At 44.5% G+C, this 17,678-nt stretch overlaps 1 long non-coding RNA gene across 1 annotated transcript; it reads right to left on the reverse strand.

Annotated features, from left to right (window-relative positions):
• Window positions 1–10,183: 10,183 nt before the first annotated feature.
• On the reverse strand, window positions 10,184–15,035 carry LOC116759559. Its single transcript, XR_004351473.1, has 3 exons — window positions 14,844–15,035; window positions 13,691–13,836; window positions 10,184–10,409 (listed from the first exon to the last, which is right to left on the reverse strand). It is a non-coding gene; the product is annotated as an uncharacterized LOC116759559 (long non-coding RNA).
• Window positions 15,036–17,678: the final 2,643 nt, after the last annotated feature.

Consider the following 17,678-nt stretch of genomic DNA (forward strand, 5'->3'; position numbering starts at 1 on the left):
TGTAGAGCTCTGTTTTCCTGATGTTCTGATCTCTAACTTCCAGCATATACGTTTTTTTCTTTTTGAGAAAGAAACTCTGCTGTTTGGATCTAGGTGGTTTGTGGCAGCCTGCCAGGCTCCCAGATTAAGTGAAAGTCATTACAAAATGTTTTACACACACGGGAAGCACAGGATTGTTTGGTGTTAGTTTGGCCCTCCAACATTAATTCTAATTATCTCAAAATGCAAACATGCTCACATTTCCAGCAGATGACATTATTTTCTCCTTGACATCAGACATAAAAGAAAGAAAAATAAACACAGAACAGTGACAGCATTAAGCTGGCAGTCATTTTTCTTTAATATTTCAAATTCAATTCCAGACCAGATTCTCTGTTTTGTCCTAGAGATTAGGGTAGGGAGATTGCCGTTTTGGTCTGATGAAAGCCTTTCCTTTCCAGTTAGCTTAATTAAGGGAAAAAGGGAGGGAGCCAGGAGGAAAACAGTCTGGTTTAGATCAGGGTTATTAGAGTTTTCATTTTTTGCAAACACGCCACAGATTTTTACTGTTTTATGTTTTCAACGTTTTTCTGGATCTTGGTAGGAAATCCAGTTCTGTTTTCTAAATGAACTAACCCCGTGGGTCCGGTGACTTGGCACTTTTGGTAAATTTGTGGCATTTCTGATGACAGGAGACCAGAGTCAGAAGGAGTCCGTAGGTTCCGACATGGTCTCATAAACCTGGGCGATGATGGTTAATCACCATGGCAAACTGATCGACATGGGCATCCTCGCCCTCAAAGTCTAGAAATACCACCAGTGATTCAGAATTAGACCACTGATCAAAACACTCTTACACCATTTTACAAAATCACTCGATGCGTGAATTCTACCTGCTGTGGAAACAATGCTATAGTCAGCTCATAACCTGCGTTTCAAAAATTTCAGCTTAATGCTGAGTCTCATGACATCTTCATTGTTATATAATATGCTGTTTACTATCTATGATATAAAGGATGCTATATGTGTTCGGCTCTATACTTAGGGTAACCAGCTCCTCCTGATTTGTCTGAGACTTTTCAGATTTGCCTAAGACTTACCTGGTTTCAGCACTGAAAGCCCCTCATCTGGGAAATCCTTCAATCCCTGGCAAACCAGGATAGCGGTAGCCTTATTATATATTACATTGCAAATTATAATTTGTGGGGAAAAGATGGTGGTACACGAAGTGTACTAAAGCGTCCACTTCCAGAGACGGGGTGTAATTCCTCTTTGACATTGAATATAACAGTTATTTTGTGTTTCCTAAATTTCCCTCATTTGCACACTTTGTGAAACTGACACACTATTCAGTGTTAGGCTGGATGAAAGTTTCCATTCACCGTTAGTACTAGACAACAAGCAACAGATGGAGACCAAGGCAATCCTATGTTTCTTATTTCTGATGTCCTACCAATACAATGGAAGACTTCTTTTCTCATGAATAATTTGCATTCATTTCATAAGCACACATGGGACGTTTTAAACGCCTAGCACCATAGTGGACGTTGCCCTCAGTGAACCTGCCATTTGAATGAGGAGAAACCCACTATCCATCCGAAGGTGGTGTGTTATGAATATATACATTCTATAGCTGGTGTTGGAGAAGGGCTGATCAATCACATTTGTCTCTTTTCTAATTATTCATTGATTTAAACATTTATTGAGTGCCTGCTCTGGGCAAACTGTACATTAAAATAAGAAAGAGATGAGGCAGAGGGTCAGAAGAAGTTAAAATATTTACTTTGTCATCAGGGAGATCAGCTGATACGGCTTAATTTTTGACACTGGTAATTAGAGGAATCATATTTTATTTTCTTTATTTTATTGAGGTATAGTTGACATATAACATTGTATTAGTTTCAGATGTACGACATAATGATTTGATATTTGTATATATTGCAAAATGATCATCACAGTAAGTCTCGTTAGTTAACATCTGTCACCATATATAGTTAAATTGTTTCCTTGTGATTAGACCTTTTAAGAGCTACTCTCTGCAACTTTCAAATACTAAGATCCTGCCTGCCATGCAGTGCAGCCAAAAATTTAAAAATCAAATCAATAAAAATCAATAAAATAAAATCAAAAATAATCAATATCAGATAGCTTCAAGGAACAAATAATTTCCTGGCCATTATAAAGAAGAAAAAAGGATGATGAGACCATTCTCAATTAGTTTTCTCAAGTTAATAATAAAATCTGACAATGGTATGAAAAGCGAGGGGAAGGAGAGACAGACAGACAGACATGATGCCAATCCTGTTTGTCAATTACATGTAAAAGTTCTAAATCAAATAGTATCCATTCAGTTTGACTGTCTATTAAAAGGATAATACAAAGTGACCTAGGAGGTTTAATTCCAGGAATTACAAAGTTATTTAATATTAGTTAACATATTAGTGTAATATCTGCATCAGTTTGTTAGTTTTACCCCCAAATAATCTATAAACTATTATAGATTAGATTGCAATTTAAATAAAATATAAATGCAATTTTTTTCTTGGAATTTGACAAATGAATTCTAAAATCAATCAATCTGGAAACACAAATGGCCAAAGATAGCAAATAAAATATTGGGGAAAAAAACAAGTAAGGAAGAACTTGATCTAAAAATGTGATGCTATAGTAATAAGAATAGTTAGTCCTGGTACCATAATAGATAGTCCATGGGACCAAACTGCATGTCCCAAAGGAGACCTACTCGTACACATAGAAGGATGACATTCAGCTGTTTCATGTTCTTTGCATCTAAGGGGGCCCCTGTGACAAGCTCTGGCCAACGGGATGTCAGCAGAAATGAAGGATGTCACTTCCAGGCCTGACGTATAAAAGGACCTATAGGACTTTCCATGCTCTCTCTTACTGTAAATGTTCTGAGTATGGCTGATTTTAGACACGTTGTCAGGAGGAGATGCTTGTAGTCAGTTCTCATGAGCCTGAGTGAGCTAGCTCCAGGACACACCACACCTGCCCACATCTAACTGTACCCACACGGGATATGAACGTGCTGGGTTAAAGCTCTGAGACTGGTGTTTGTTGTAGCAACTAGCTAGGATTATTCTAACTAATATGCTATATAAGTAATCTAGTACTTAGAAAACGATAAGAAGCAATCTATTTCATTTTAATGTAGCTGCCATATTAAAATTTGACAATATAATAGAAGATAACATAAACATTCCTTTGTAAACATGGACACTAAATAATTGTCTTACGTAATCCTAAACATTTTAAACAAAACCCAGTTAGTCCAAGAACAACCAACAAATAAGTGTTTGTGAGCAAGTTGAATTTATTATAAGAATGCAAGATTGGTTTAGGATTAGAAACTCCAAAGTTTATCTCAGTGGGCGCAAGGGAAAAAATCATATTAGCATTATAGTAGATCTGAAAATGCATTCTCCAGCATTCAACACCCATTCTTCACATTAAAACAAAACAAACAAAAACTCTACTAAGAATAAGTGGATGTTTTCATAACACAAAGAAGAATATGGATACTAAGCCAATATCAAAATTCATGCTGAAACATGAGAATTCAGGAACAAGACAAAAATGTCCATTTTTTCTTAATTTAGTTAACATCGTTCTGAAGTCCCAGCCATGCAAATTGGACATGAAATAAAAGTTAACATATAACTCTTGAGAAGGAAGAAGAAAAAAATTCCTTGTACTTAAAAGTGTGCACCCAGAATACCCTAAGATTAATGGAAAACCTACTAGAACAAATGTATAAGAAAAGAAAGCACAAACAGCTGTTATATCCTGTCTTGTAACTTTCAGGCCTGGATTGGAATTTGGTGATGCAAGATGCTTCCATACACACCTGCCAAAAATGTAGTTGGAGAGCAGAGTAATTACATAAAGAGGTATCTCTGACTGATTCTCAATTTCTTTCTAGCCTATGCCTTCTCTTCTCTCTCTCTCTCTCTCTCTCTCTCTCTGTCTCACACACACACACACACACACACACACACACACACACACACACACACCCCTTGGCCATCTGCTAAACAGCTAAAGAGAAGAATAGAATAAATTTTTCTACTTTTTTTTTTTTTTTTTACTTATGGAGGAGGGTGGAGGTAGAGACCTGCCTAAGTAATTGTTTTTGACTGGAACTATTTTAAGAGAAAAAAAAAAAAAGCTAATGTTTAAGCTTCATCTAGAGTTTCCTATTTTTAAGGATGGAGCCTTTCCAGGTTTAGCAGGTCAGGCTAAGGAGTATGACACCAGGGTGGAGCATGGTGGTCCTGCTGGGTGAGGCAATGCAAAGGGGGGCTTGGAGTCTGATTTGGTATGGAGAACAAAAGTCCTTAGCGTTAGAAAAGAACAGATATTTTGGAGGAATAGACCAGAATCTGGGTGAGAGGAGAAGAGAGTGAACAAGTCCTGCACCATAGTGGAAAGTTAAGGAGAAGAGTCCACAAAGCAAAGCAAACTCCTTCCTAGCTCATTCATCTTCTCTCTTTCATAGCTAAGCATTCTTTTTCTTTGTCTTTTTTTTTTTTTTTGGTGTAAACTAAGAAAAAAATTTTATGCAATTTTTAAAGGTTACTTTCCATTTACAGTTATTACAAAGCACTGGCTGTATTCCCCGTGTTGCACAATACATCCTGGAGCTTGTCTTACACCCAATGGTTTGTACCTCCCACTCCCACACCCCTGTATTGTCCCTCCCCGCCTCGCCGCTGGTAACCACTAGTTTGTTCTCTGTATCTGTGAGTCTGCTTCTTTTTGGTTGCATTCACTAGTTTGTTGTATTGAGTTGTCCTCACCGGTGTCTACTTTCTCACCTCCAACTCATTCCTCAAAGAACTCCAATCTCACTTCCTCCCCAAAGACGTATGTGGCCTTGCCCTTGTCCAGATGAACAACTACATCCATATCTTCCGACCCAGCATCAATGTTTCTGCCATTTGATTTGACTCTTAGTACAACTGGGAAGTTAACAAGGCACTTGGCTTCTCACACTTTCTGCAAATCTTTCTCGCCTGACGTCTCTGCTTTCCTCTCTTTCACAGCGTGTTCCCTTTTGGCCCACTTTGCTGGGCATAGATAATCCCTGATGTAGATAAAATATGTGGAGTTACGGGTACAGTAAAAATTATAGAAAAGAATAAATTAAAAATAAGGTGGCATTATATATAAATAGTGGGTCTCAGGTAGTGACCGAAAATGATCCTAGACTTGAGATTGGGCAAATCTCATTTCATAAAAATGTATAATTAAGTAGAGCTTGATTTAACTGACAGTGATGCTAATTATAATAGTATCCCTCCTTGGGGTCACTTGTGTTTATTCTGCATGAGAGAGAGAAAGGGGACGAGAATAAAGCCCAACACCCACCGTGTTGTTGATCTGCATCCTTATTGGGGTAAAAGGTCGCAGATGGGAGAAAAAAAACTCCCAATGGGGATGGTGGCAATTCCAGGCTGCCTCATATTATCTGGCCAGATGCACCTAAAGCCAAAGAGTCAGTTTGCTTTTGTTCTGCCACAGACTTCGATTCCCCTGCTGCACTGGACACACAGATAAGTGCCCTTCTCTGCACCCACCTTCACACACAACTGCTCCCCCAACAAGGATGCCTCTCAAGTTCTTGTTTCTGCTGTAGCCTGTTCCCTGCCTCTTTCCTCCGAGCCCAAGAGTCTATTTTCCACCCTAAAACTAGTCAGTGTGGCCACCTGGAGCCACCTTAAGGTCCAGAGGGTTCAGGGAGCCTCACAGCCTTTCATACCGTTGGTTAATGAAGGTTCTCTGCTAGGCTGGTAGGAAACCAACATGGTATAGATACAACCCTAAGTCGTGGAGAATTTAACCATGTGACTGGAGGAGACCAGACCAACATCTATAAAAAGGAGAATAGCAGTGCAAGGAAACGTCAATAAAACGTCATGATCTACCAGTATGAGGGGCAGAGAGATGAACAGGGGCACCATGGGGACTTCGGAGACCCAGGAAGTCTTCGTGGAAAGGTGGGGGTTGAGCTGGACTTGAGGGGTGAGTAGGATTTAGAAATGTGGTGAGGAAGTAAAAGGGTTCGGGTGACAAGGACGGGAACTGAGCTGACTGCTGCTTGCTTTGTTTTATTTTATTTATTTATTTTTTTGCGGTACGCGGGCCTCTCACTGTTGTGGCCTCTCCCGTTGTGGAGCACAGGCTCCGGACGCACAGGCTCAGCAGCCATGGCTCACGGGCCCAGCCACTCCGCGGCATGTGGGATCCTCCTGGACCGGGGCACGAACCCGTGTCCCCTGCATCGGCAGGCGGACTCTCAACCACTGCGCCACCAGGGAAGCCCTGCTGCTTGCTTTGAGAAGGGGTCCACAGCTCTCCACATGCAGCAGCCTTCACCCCGGAGAGAAATCTCCTATCTGACTTCACTCGGAATCCAAATCTCAACACGGTTGAATCAGGGATGGTGTACGTCAGAGGGTGGTCTGTAGCTCGTCTCCACTAACCGTGATCAAACTGGATCTCTCTTCTTTACTTCATTGTTTTTTTTTCTCGTAACTTCTTCTGCTGTGACTCCTGCCATGTCCTCTGTATAACATTGTTCTGGTGGAAGACACGTGTCTGGATGGAAGTTGCTGGAAGTGGAGCCGCCTGTGGAATTAATCAAAAGAATTCTCTGCTTGTCACTGCATCCCCAAAGATTCTCTCAGAAGCTTATCTATAGGATAGGATTACAAGGTTTAAATCAGAAAAGAAAGCCACAAAATATTGATAATTGACCACTGACTCAGTAGGGGTACTGCCCAATCAGAGTGGACTCGAGCTAGTACGGATGCAGACTGACTGTGTAGCAAACAGGGGCAGATCCAGCCAAGCCCCAGTTTCCACTTGGATTCTGCAGAGTGAGCAGAAGGTACTGGTTGTTTGGCACCATTAGAGACACAGTTCCCCAGAGAACACTCAGCAGGACGTTTGCTTCCCCAGCCCTTCTTCGGGTCCTTGAGTCCTTGTCTGCAGCCTTCCCGTAAGTCTAGGCTTCCCGATGTCCAGTTTACATTGCAGTCTGTGTGCAGTTTCCCCTCCCGAGCACAGCAAGAGCGGTTAAAATTATTCTCCTCACTCCTCTTACAATGGCCTGGAATGGAAACTCCAGCCTCTGTTTCAATTGTCCACATATCATTTCCACAGTCAGCTCCACTTCCAGGGACTTCCATCCCCAAAGACCTACTTGCGTTCACAGTCCCCACTTCTGCCACCATCCGGTTTTGTTGGTTATTTCACCGGGATGTGTGTGTGTGAGTGTATGTGTCTAAGGACTTTCCTGAGTTCAGACTTCTTATCAGGAACTGGGATGATTGGATGTGGGATTTTTCACAGTCACGTTCATGTTCAGGGGTTACCCTAAAGGGCTGAAGTTCTAAAGTCACCTTCTCCAGGCCCCCCTCCTCAACCCACCCTGTAACTGCTGGCCCTCCAGGAGACTCTGCCCTCCAGGCAGAAGCAGTTCCAGTTAAAGTTCTTCCTGGGGCATTCAAGAACCAAGTCCACCCTGAACCACTGCTTCATGGGAGTGAGAAAACACATTTGAGCTCATTTAGCTCTTGAATGCACCCCATGTCATGTTGAAGTTTTTTATAGGCAGCCAAAGGCTACTTCCAGATTCTAGGAAGAATGTCTTTAAAGTCCTCTGAGAAAGTTCAGAAGACTTCTTGAACATCAAATAAGTCTTACCACGCAAGGTTCCGATGAGTTACTGTAATTGCAAATGAACCAGAAGTAGATTACATTTCCTCTTAAAATACACAAGGGGGCTTCCCTGGTGGTGCAGCGGTTGGGAATCCGCCTGCCGAGGCAGGAGACACGGGTTCGTGCCCAGGTCTGGGAAGGTCCCACATGGCGCGGAGTGGCTGGGCCCGTGAGCCATGGCCGCTGAGCCTGCGCGTCCAGAGCCTGTGCTCCACAACGGGAGAGGCCACAACAGTGAGGGGCCTGCGTACCGCAAAGAAAAAAAATTACACAAGGGATTGAAAAATTGGAGAAAAAAAGTGATTGACAAAATATAATTGGGGCTTGTCAAAGGCCAGCCATTTGGAAAAATCGCATGTAGCATGTGCAGAGTGTCTCCAGGTCAGCTAGTAAGAGGCTGTGTGGAAGTCCAGTGTTGGATGACAGATGCAGGTGGGGCTTGGGCCCTGGTGGAGAGATTCTAGATCACCGCTGGAAACTAAGAAGGGAGGATGGAGTGGAAAGACGTGGAGAGGGTGGGGTAGAGCAGGGAAATGCTTTGGAGAAAGTCCCAGAGGCAGCTGAATTTGCAGAAGCATTCGGAGAGTAGAAGTTCCCACCTCCCCCAGGCCACAGCGCCCCCTGCCTGCCAGGTGTGAGAAAATCAGATTGCTCTTTGAAAGGCGCCCTGGACTAGAGGCAGGCTGGGCATACAGATGTGTGTGTAAAACACAGTGGCTGATCGGTGGTTTGTGACCACCTAGAGGGGTGGGATAGGGAGGGTGGGAGGGTGGGAGATGCAAGAGGGAAGAGATATGGGGATACATGCATATGTATAACTGATTCACTTTGTTATAAAGCAGAAACTAACACACCATTGTAAAGCAATTATACTCCAATAAGGATGTTAAAAATAAATAAATAAATAAAAATAAAAACACAGTGGCTGATTATGAGATGTATGGGAGAGGTGGCTTGCCCTAGAAAGTGGGCAGAATTTTTATTTTTACTCACTGGATTCATTTTTGAATTCAGATAAAATGAATATATGATGTACAATATGAAAAAAGTGCTTTGTTTCAAACTTCTCTCCTTCAAGTTCAAAATAGAAAAACACAATTTATGGCAAGCAACAAGATGTAAAGGAAGATGAAATCATCGATTTGACTGAAGACTTTGGCACTGAGTGGTTTAGCCCAAGAGAAAGAAAAACAGGAGGAGCTCCCTCCACCTCTAGAAAGAAGTGGCTTAAAGTCCAAGCCAGGTTATTTTAGAATTTGGAAGCAGCAAAAACTTCCCTTTGCCTCTTGGTCAGGCCCCTCCTTCCCTGTGCAGGTACCACAGAAAGAAATTCTCAGGCTAAGGCCAGCCTGCCTGCTTCTCTCGGGCACCCTCCTCTTGGCTTGTTACTGGCTCTCAACTGATGTGGGCTTCTGGGGACCCAATGAAACCATATGCCGACAAGCAGCCCTGTGTGTTCAGCATACCTCTTGCTAGATTAAAGCATCCCTCCCATCTTAACCTCACAGCATGGTGGTGGGCCCATTCCCTCCATCTCCCAGAAACAGTTACTCAATATGTAAATTTAAAGTGTGGCCAGATAGAAGAAGGTAAAAGAACCTCCTCAGCTTTATTCAAAGGAATGATGGATAAATAAGAAACTTATAGAAATGGTCCCTCCTTGAATGTTTTGCAGCAGCTCTATGCTTCATTTTTGGTACAGATTGCAGAATCTCTGAGGCCACTTGTATTCGGGGTACACTTAATAATGTCATAACCTCATAATTAACATATCAAATATTCCCTTGCTTTTCTTCTACTCTGCCTTGCTGCAGAACTTAAACAAGGGAACTACAGATAAGAAACTATTAATTATGTGAAAGAGAAAGAAAGGCTACTTATCTTTGGGGGCAAAATAGATCTGCTGAGCATATCTAAGAGTTATAACTATTTTTGCATAAAATAAATAGTCTCCTTTCTGTGTTCTCTAGAAGGCGTGGTACATTGTCATTTATCTTACACTCCCAGCCTGCACCCTTGATCCTACTGTAACCCTTATTACTTACAAAGGATGAAAGCAAGATCAGAACTTTCTAGAGCTGAACATTGGATGGCTGTTTTGTTGGAATAACAGTCAATGTCCTTGAAACCATTTCACTCTTGATTACTGGGTGATTATGATTCTCTGGTGTTTACCATTTGGTTTCAAGTCCAACTGGGTGATGCTGTATTGGGGAAATCGTCATCCATCTCATGTCAGTCCTCCAGTGGCCCGAAAGCCCCCATCACCCGGTAGGCATTTAAAGTAAGTCTAGGAGTCCTGGCAACTTCTCAGCCCTGACTGAGCAAGTACACTTCAGGGGTTCCAGCTCCCAACCTGATCTCACTTATAAAACTCTGAACCTGGACAGGAGAAGCCAGGGGCAGCGTTCCTACCTGATTCATTCCTCACGGTCAAGTTGACAGAGCAGTGGTGTACTTCTGCTTGCCTTGAGGACAGGTACATACCATACCAGACCATGTTCTTAGGACTCCTCCTGCAGCTTAACTGAGTAAGGTAATATCAGAAACAGCAAATCTGAAGAGCAGATGTATCCACACAGAGTCGCAGCTCTTGGGAGTGAGGAGAGGTGTAGCGTTTTGTTTCCCAGATGGGGTAGAGAGACTGGGGTTGAGGGTGGGCTTCAAACAGGCCAGTTGGATATCTGGAAGAAGAGATAAAGTGCATGCATTTGGGGATGCAAAGGAATGTGTTTTCATTTTTCCCCCAAAAGCTAATCACAGGAGAGCTTTGCAAAGTTGTCCAAGGACACACTTAAAGAATGATAGATTTAACATTTGCTTTCTTTGGCCTGGAAGTTTCCCAGGGTCTCCTTATGTCTTTTCTTGATTCCTAGCATGCCTTCTAAGGGGTTGAGGGTGGGGATTGTAACTTGGCCTAATCTTCCTTACATATAAATCCCTAAACTAAAGGGAAGATTGGATTATACACTCAGACAGAAGACGAGAAAGGAAATGAAGAGGAGAAAATCACCTGAAATGGCTTAATTTAGTATAACAGCTCTGTGATTAATGAAAGCACCCACTGAATAGGGAAGAAGTGCTTGCCTGAAAAGGCTTTAGTTACCGTGTAAACAATAATCAGCCTTTGCTTTGTCATCATCAGTGTTGCTGCTAATAATACTGCCGCCCCCCCGGAAATCAAAGAGCGTCTACAACCGCACTTGCTGCTGTGTTTTGTCCCATGTCATGTGGACCCTTGAGTCACACATATAAGCTGACGTCTATCGATAGAAACCGTTTTCTCAGCGGACTAATCAAAAGTGGGGAAAATAGTGAGATAACCTTGATAAATGAAGAAGAAAGGAGGAATAAATGACTCTCTCTGGGGTGTTTCCCCAGCTCTGGCTTCGAAAGGAGGAACAAAACGAGAGTGTCAGGAAGTGTGGGTGAGAGGGTGAGAGGGGCAGGAGGGGATCTGAAGGTGCCTGGACCCAGACCAGAGGGCCACTGCTGCTGGGATGTAGCCTAAGGGGAGACCAGAAGGTCAGAAAGGGACGAATTCGCATCCCAGTGTTGGGCCAACTTCTGATAGCCCTAGTTTTAAAATGTCCACTTTATTTCATTTAACAGTGAACTAATATCATTTACATCTAAGGAAGAGAGGGTCCACAAAACTGATCTGAGTTAGTAAAACACTAACTCTTAAGAAATGTAGTCCAATGTTCTGATTGTCTAGGCATCCCTAGACAAGTGTATTACAATGCAGAAAAATGGGTATCGCTACTCCATTTTACGTGAGACAAAAGGGAAGCATCAATAAACTTCAGGAAGTAGTAAATTCACCTGTCCCTTAAAATATGAGTATGCAATTGTCACAAAGCCGTAGTAAACGGTTTATGAAATGTAACTGTATTATAGTTTACGTTACTCTGCTGTTACGTAAGGCATAACATTTTCACGAGGCTTTTCTTTGGAACTACTGTCAATGATTACCAGCATACGATAGCAGTCCAGCTCTCATCAGCACCAGGGGTTAAGCTCCTGCTCGAGGCCAGCCAAGGAGCCAGCCTCCAGGGATCTGAGGTACGCTTCCCACTGGCCGCTGTGCTCTTGCCCTTCAAACAGACCAAGCCCAGCTTCTGTGAAAAAGCCATTTGTGAACACTTACAGCCCTTCCGGCCACGCCACCCAACTCGAGTCCTGGCAGGTTTCCGACTCAACTGAGTGATCTTCTGCCTCGCTGCTTGGTGAACGACGAAGAGAAGTTTATCGAACAAACCAATACTGAAGGCGTTACTGTCATTAGGGGGACCCACGCGGTCAAAGGAGGTAAGGGCCAAACGGGACAGCATGCTCCAGGAGCCCTGGGCGTGAGGGATCTCTGGTGCCCAGGAGGGGAGGACAGCTTGTGCAGGTTATGAAAAGATGAAAGTCACCCAAGAGTTCACATTACACAGTCATCACCAGGGCACACTTCTACTGTAAGAAGACCAACCTGACCACAGTCTGGAGGACAGTCAGTGGCTTATGGACATTTTCTGGAGCCTGAAGATTATACAATCGAATTTTAGATTGTGAAAACACACACCACAAACATGGGTTAAAACATGGCAATTCCAAGAAATCTCTTTTGCATTAAAAGAGAAAAACATGGTATGATGTCTTTATAACTGTATACATAGCATGATGTATTCTATTCCGGAAAGGAGAGAACTTCTGTTTTGACTGGTTGTTACTGAAAACGAAGTCCTCTGCTTACAATTCTATGCAATGGATGTTTGTAACAGTCTTTATGGACTGGCCTCCTGCTCTATGCATCTTAAATTTTGCTTCTCTTTGAAGCTGCAGTAACTTTCGGTGTCAGATGCTGTAGGACACACTCAATTTACCTCGTGTCCCAGAGCTGGGTACCTCAGCACAGGAAGTCAAAGAAGTATTCTTAGAGGTCAGTTCTATACCAGGATGGCTAGCCATAACTTCCCTGCCATTGGAAACTACCACCAATCACAGAAGTATCCCCTACTAAACCCAAACCAAATGTATTCCCAACTCCACTTCTTTTTAGCTGGAGCCCCAAAATGCCTGTGACTACACAAACCCCACCACAGTAGCTAGGTTGGGGAAGTTGGAATGGAAACAGAAAACAGTCTTAACCAACTGTGAGTACATTTATCTTACTGTTAATACACTTAAAATATATAAGTGACTATGTGAACACATTGCTAGGGCTCCTCTGGCTCTTGGAAGGGGGACTGTGTAGGGAGAGGCCCTGAGGCTGAAGCTTACTAGTTTATTAGCTACAAGATCCTTCTCTAAGGATGCTGAATGTGGTCTGACTGCAGCTGAGGACACGTGTCTGGAGGAATAGAAATGACCTAGGCAGAGGCAGTGTCGCTGTAGTGAAAGGACAGGTGATTCGTGATGCTTAGAGATGGAAGATGACAGAGAAGAGGGCGTGGCACCATCTGGTCTGATGCTCGCTCCTCTTGATTTGTCCAAACATCCAACACCCAGTGGTGATGTGCCAGACAGGGAGCTCGCCAGGGTGACGCAGTGTTAAAATTTTGAAATGATATCCTTTGGGCCTGATTTCCTGCTGTGGACCCCCATGTTAGTAAAAACACAAGAAGGGAGAAAACTGGTCCAATGGGGGGAAAGGGGAAGGCTTTTTCCCGTCATTATGGCTACGCTACTGAAGAATCCATGCACCTGAGGACAGGAAAGCCGACGAAAGGGGGAAACCACACTGAACATTTTAGATCGGCTATATGGGGATTACTTGCCCACAGGCAGTCAATCTTTACACTGAATCTTACAGCCAGAATGCTCTTTTCATACGTTGTTGCTGCCTCTCAAATAATCCCAAAAGGAGAGTTACTGGATGTCCCGTAATGAATAAAACTGCTGATAGGAATGGAAAAAGTTTATGAAGGATTTTTCAACCCCAAATACCATATGCGGAGTTAGAACATTTTATTTATACCTTTGCCTGATCCTTCGCCCACGCACACAGGATTAAGCAAGAAATATACGGCTGCCTGCTGGTCCGGAATTCTCTTAGGCGTTCCCTCCTGGCCTGAAGGGAGCACCGTTGACCGGGGCCAAACGTTTATCCGTAGCACAAAATTCCTTTTCAAGTTGAAAGGCAAAGTAATAGAGAATAAGGTCCACAATAGTAAACACAGTCCCACATATTTAGTTTTGTTTCAGTCTACCAATAAAAATAAGCCAAATGGCCCTTTCTGGCATAAGACGATAAGTTAAAAAATAAATCCATAAAGTATTACATAATAATAAGATAAGAACAATTAAGAATAATATATTTCCTTTTAAAAACCTTGATGGATAACCTTTAAGATGTTTTGAGGGTTGTGTTCAGGCCACACACATGATGGGCAATATTTTTTCTTCCTTTTTTTACAGAAAAAGAAAGCTAATTTTGCTTAAAATAGAAGGAGGTCTATGGGTCTTACATTTAAGCATTTTTTTTTAATCACACAAAATTATCTCTATTTCAAGGAAATGAGAACAAAAGCCAAAAGCACAGCAGCATGTGTGCACATACACTAGCAGTGTCTTCAGACTCGGAGGCCCCTTGCTAGAAATAAAATCTTGGGTTCCGGCCTTTGTGATTCCAGAGCTTGTGTGGAGCCAGAGTCTGGAAGGGGGACTGGGGTACAAAATCTACTAGGAGCAGAGTTCCAATTCCGATCTAGCTTTCTCCCATCCTTCCTTTAAGGAGTCTATATGTGACTTTGACCTCAGCAATTTCCATCCCTTCAACCCCCTTTTCCAGAGGGTATGGAAATGGAATGAAGGAATCACACTCGGCCAGCCTCCAGGAACAGGGAAAAGAGAGTGGAGCCTCCTCTCCGCTGAGATGGGTGTGGAAAGAGCAGGAAAGGCTGGGCACTTGGAATCTCTTTTGTCACACGGCCCTTCCTTTGGGGCCAAACATGGTTGGAATAAGGGTGAGGCTTGAAGGCAAGACTGCTGTCTACCATGAGCTGGGCAATGTCAAGGCTGCTCATCGGACACGGTCTCCTTTAATTCTATCTAAATCCCTGTGAGGTGGGTGCTACGTTATCCCCATTAATGGGAAGCAAACAGAGGCTAGGAGGCATTAAATTACTCACCTGGATCACCTGTGTGAGGGTTCATTTGATGTGTCGACTTAACCAGGCCAAGGTATCCAGGTATTTGGTCAAACACCAGTCAAGTTTTTGCCGTGAAGGTATTTGTTAGATGTGACTAACTTTTCTTCTTTTTTAAAATTTATTTATTTTATGATTATTTTTGGCTGTGTTGGGTCTTCATTGCTGTGTGCAGGCTTTCTCTAGTTGCGGCGAGTGGGGTCTACTCTTCATTGTGGTGCACAGGCTTCTCAGTGTGGTGGCTTCTCTTGTTGTGGAGCATGGGCTCTAGGTGCATGGGCTTCAGTACTTGTGGTATGCGGGCTCAGTAGTTGCGGCTCACGGGCTTATCTTCTCCGCGGCGTGTGGGATCTTCCCGGACCAGGGCTCGAACCTGTGTTCCCTGCATTGGCAGGCAGATTCCTAACTACTGTGCCACCAGGGAAGCCCAGTGATTAACTTCTAAATCGGTAGACTTTGAGTAAACAGATGACCTCCCAGATGGGTGAGGACAGAACAACTGTACACCAGGTCCTAAGTTGCCACCTGCTAAGTGTAAACGAACGCGTCTCCCATCAGCCTTTGCTTCTGCGGAAGATTTATTCAGCTGAGGACACATATATTGCATGGAAACACACAAACAGGATCTCCCTTCCTCAGCGTGACCAAGAGCGGTCCCAAACAGGCCCTAAGCACACTCAGTTCCTTCCTGGGCGTGGCTGAGGGTCAGGACTAACAAAGCCACCACCTGCAGCACAGATAAGTAAACGGACCCCGCAAGGCCCAGAGGGCTCGGAGCCCGGAGAGAAGGAGTATTCCTGACCCAGACGCTTAGGGCTCTCAGCCGCCCTGCCAGCCTCAGCCCACCACCAAGAAGGGAGCTTCACCCCTGGAGTCTGCACTGTGCTCCCAGAAACTCCAGGCTCCCTCCTGACCGCCTGAGAGAGGCTTAGGGCACCGCTGAGCCAATGTAGCCGTAAAGGATGACTCAGTTCCTTTGTGCAGGCCGGGGGCTGGGCTCTATCGGAGGCTGGCTAAGTGCTTTCGGCAACACCAAAGGGAAGCTGCGGCTGCAGGCCAGAGTCAGAAGCTACAGCTCCTTAGGAAAAGAGCACCAGCTTCCTGGCGGACCCGCAAACACAGCATTTCAACCCGCCTGGGGCACTGTTTTCACTTAACCCATCAGGGTGTGTGTGTGTGCACGTGTGCGTTTTACAAACCTGGGGGGAGGAGGGTGGAGAGTATAAAGAAGGAAAAAACTAGAGAGAGGAAGGGAATCATTTCCTCTTCTCTCCCCTCTACTTTGCATCTCAGCGTTGCGTTCAGAGAGCTTCCAGGCAGCAAAGTCATGTTTTTCTAATCGCAAAACCTTGGACACAGAACAGTTCATCCATGTGGCAGGTGCAGAGTCCAGATTGCTCCTGATCTGTTTGCCTTAGTTTCTGAGCGGGGCCCTCCCTTTCCCTGGCTCTCTCTCCGGGGCGCAGCCTCTTCGCCAGCGAGGCGGCTGCCTGAACAGCTAAGCACCCAGGAATGGGGATTGCAGGGCAGGACAGACGGGGCGGACTCCCAAGAGCAGCGCCCGGAAGGCTCACCCGCAGGCCTGCAAGTGGGGCCCTGCTGGGAATAGGCTCCCCAGCGGTGCTGTGATTCCCCAGCAGCCTGGCCAGCTGTCTCAGGCTTAGAAGAACCAGGGGGGCTGGGCTGCTCTACCTCTGACGGCTCCTCAGCAACACTGGTTCACTGTCACTGCAGGCCAGCTTCTGCCCCAGCCCCTGCCCCGCCCCTCTGTAAGCCTGTGCTACCAGCCAATGTCTTTAGGGCAGGAGGCCAGGCTCCCTTACTTCCTCTGCCTTCTCCTGGGTGTAAGGTGACACAGCAAGGCCTCCATCCACCTTTGTGTGGCCAGAGAAGCCACAGATCATCTGACTGGTTTTGTTTCCCTGTTCACGCAGTGTAGAGCCAAATGCAGGGTCCGTTCTAGCAAATGAACGGAAACTACAGCACGTATTGTGTGGAGTAACCACGCTTCCAGATTCATATTTCTCTCCTATCTTCCCTTTGCCTTATTTCTTCTGTTGCTTTCATTTAATTTTTTTCTTGCTGCTTTGTGTCTTTTTGGCTTCCCTAAATTCTCTTTAACAACAAGACGGGAAATCAGCCCTCCAGGTCATCAGGCAGTCTGGTCTGTGGGCCTCCATGCTCCCTGCTCTCCCAGAAGCTTCTATAAAGCACGACAAGACCTACAAGATGGGTCTCCTCCAAGCTCACTTCTCCATGCCGTGCACTCTGCTGATGCCAGCTGAGAGTAGCAGGTTGAGTTTCAGAAGAAAAATGTGAAACCTGGAGCTGGTTGACCTTGAGCTGTGACTTTGAGCTTGAACCCTCAGATTCGATTCTCATAGCGTAAGTGGAAAGAGCTACAGACCTGGACTGTCATTAACCATGTCTTTTGCCAAGCTTCTCACTAATGCTGAAAACTCAGCCTCTGTGCACCTGTGCTGAATCAGATCTCAGAGACAAGAGTTTGGGTGAAGTAGAAGAGTTAGCTTTACTGCTTCATCAGGCAAAGGGGGAAACCACGGGCTCGTGCCCTCAAAAACTGTGTGTCCTCACCCTGGGGTGAGCAGCTGGGGAGGATTTGTTGAGGAGTTTTGTAGCAATGGTTCAAGGGCAGGGTTGTGTGCAGGGCCTGCATTCCTTTAATCTGGCCTCAGGTGGTTTTCTGATGAGCTTCTGTGGTTCTCGAGGTTATCAAACTGTGACCTTCTCTCTGGAATGAAGAATGCCTCATCAAGTAGTTAATGTCTTCCATTTGTTGGGGGTTTTAGTTCTGCA

Source organism: Phocoena sinus, chromosome 9, assembly GCF_008692025.1.
Source record: "Phocoena sinus isolate mPhoSin1 chromosome 9, mPhoSin1.pri, whole genome shotgun sequence".
In the NCBI taxonomy this organism is placed as follows: Eukaryota; Metazoa; Chordata; class Mammalia; order Artiodactyla; family Phocoenidae; genus Phocoena; species Phocoena sinus.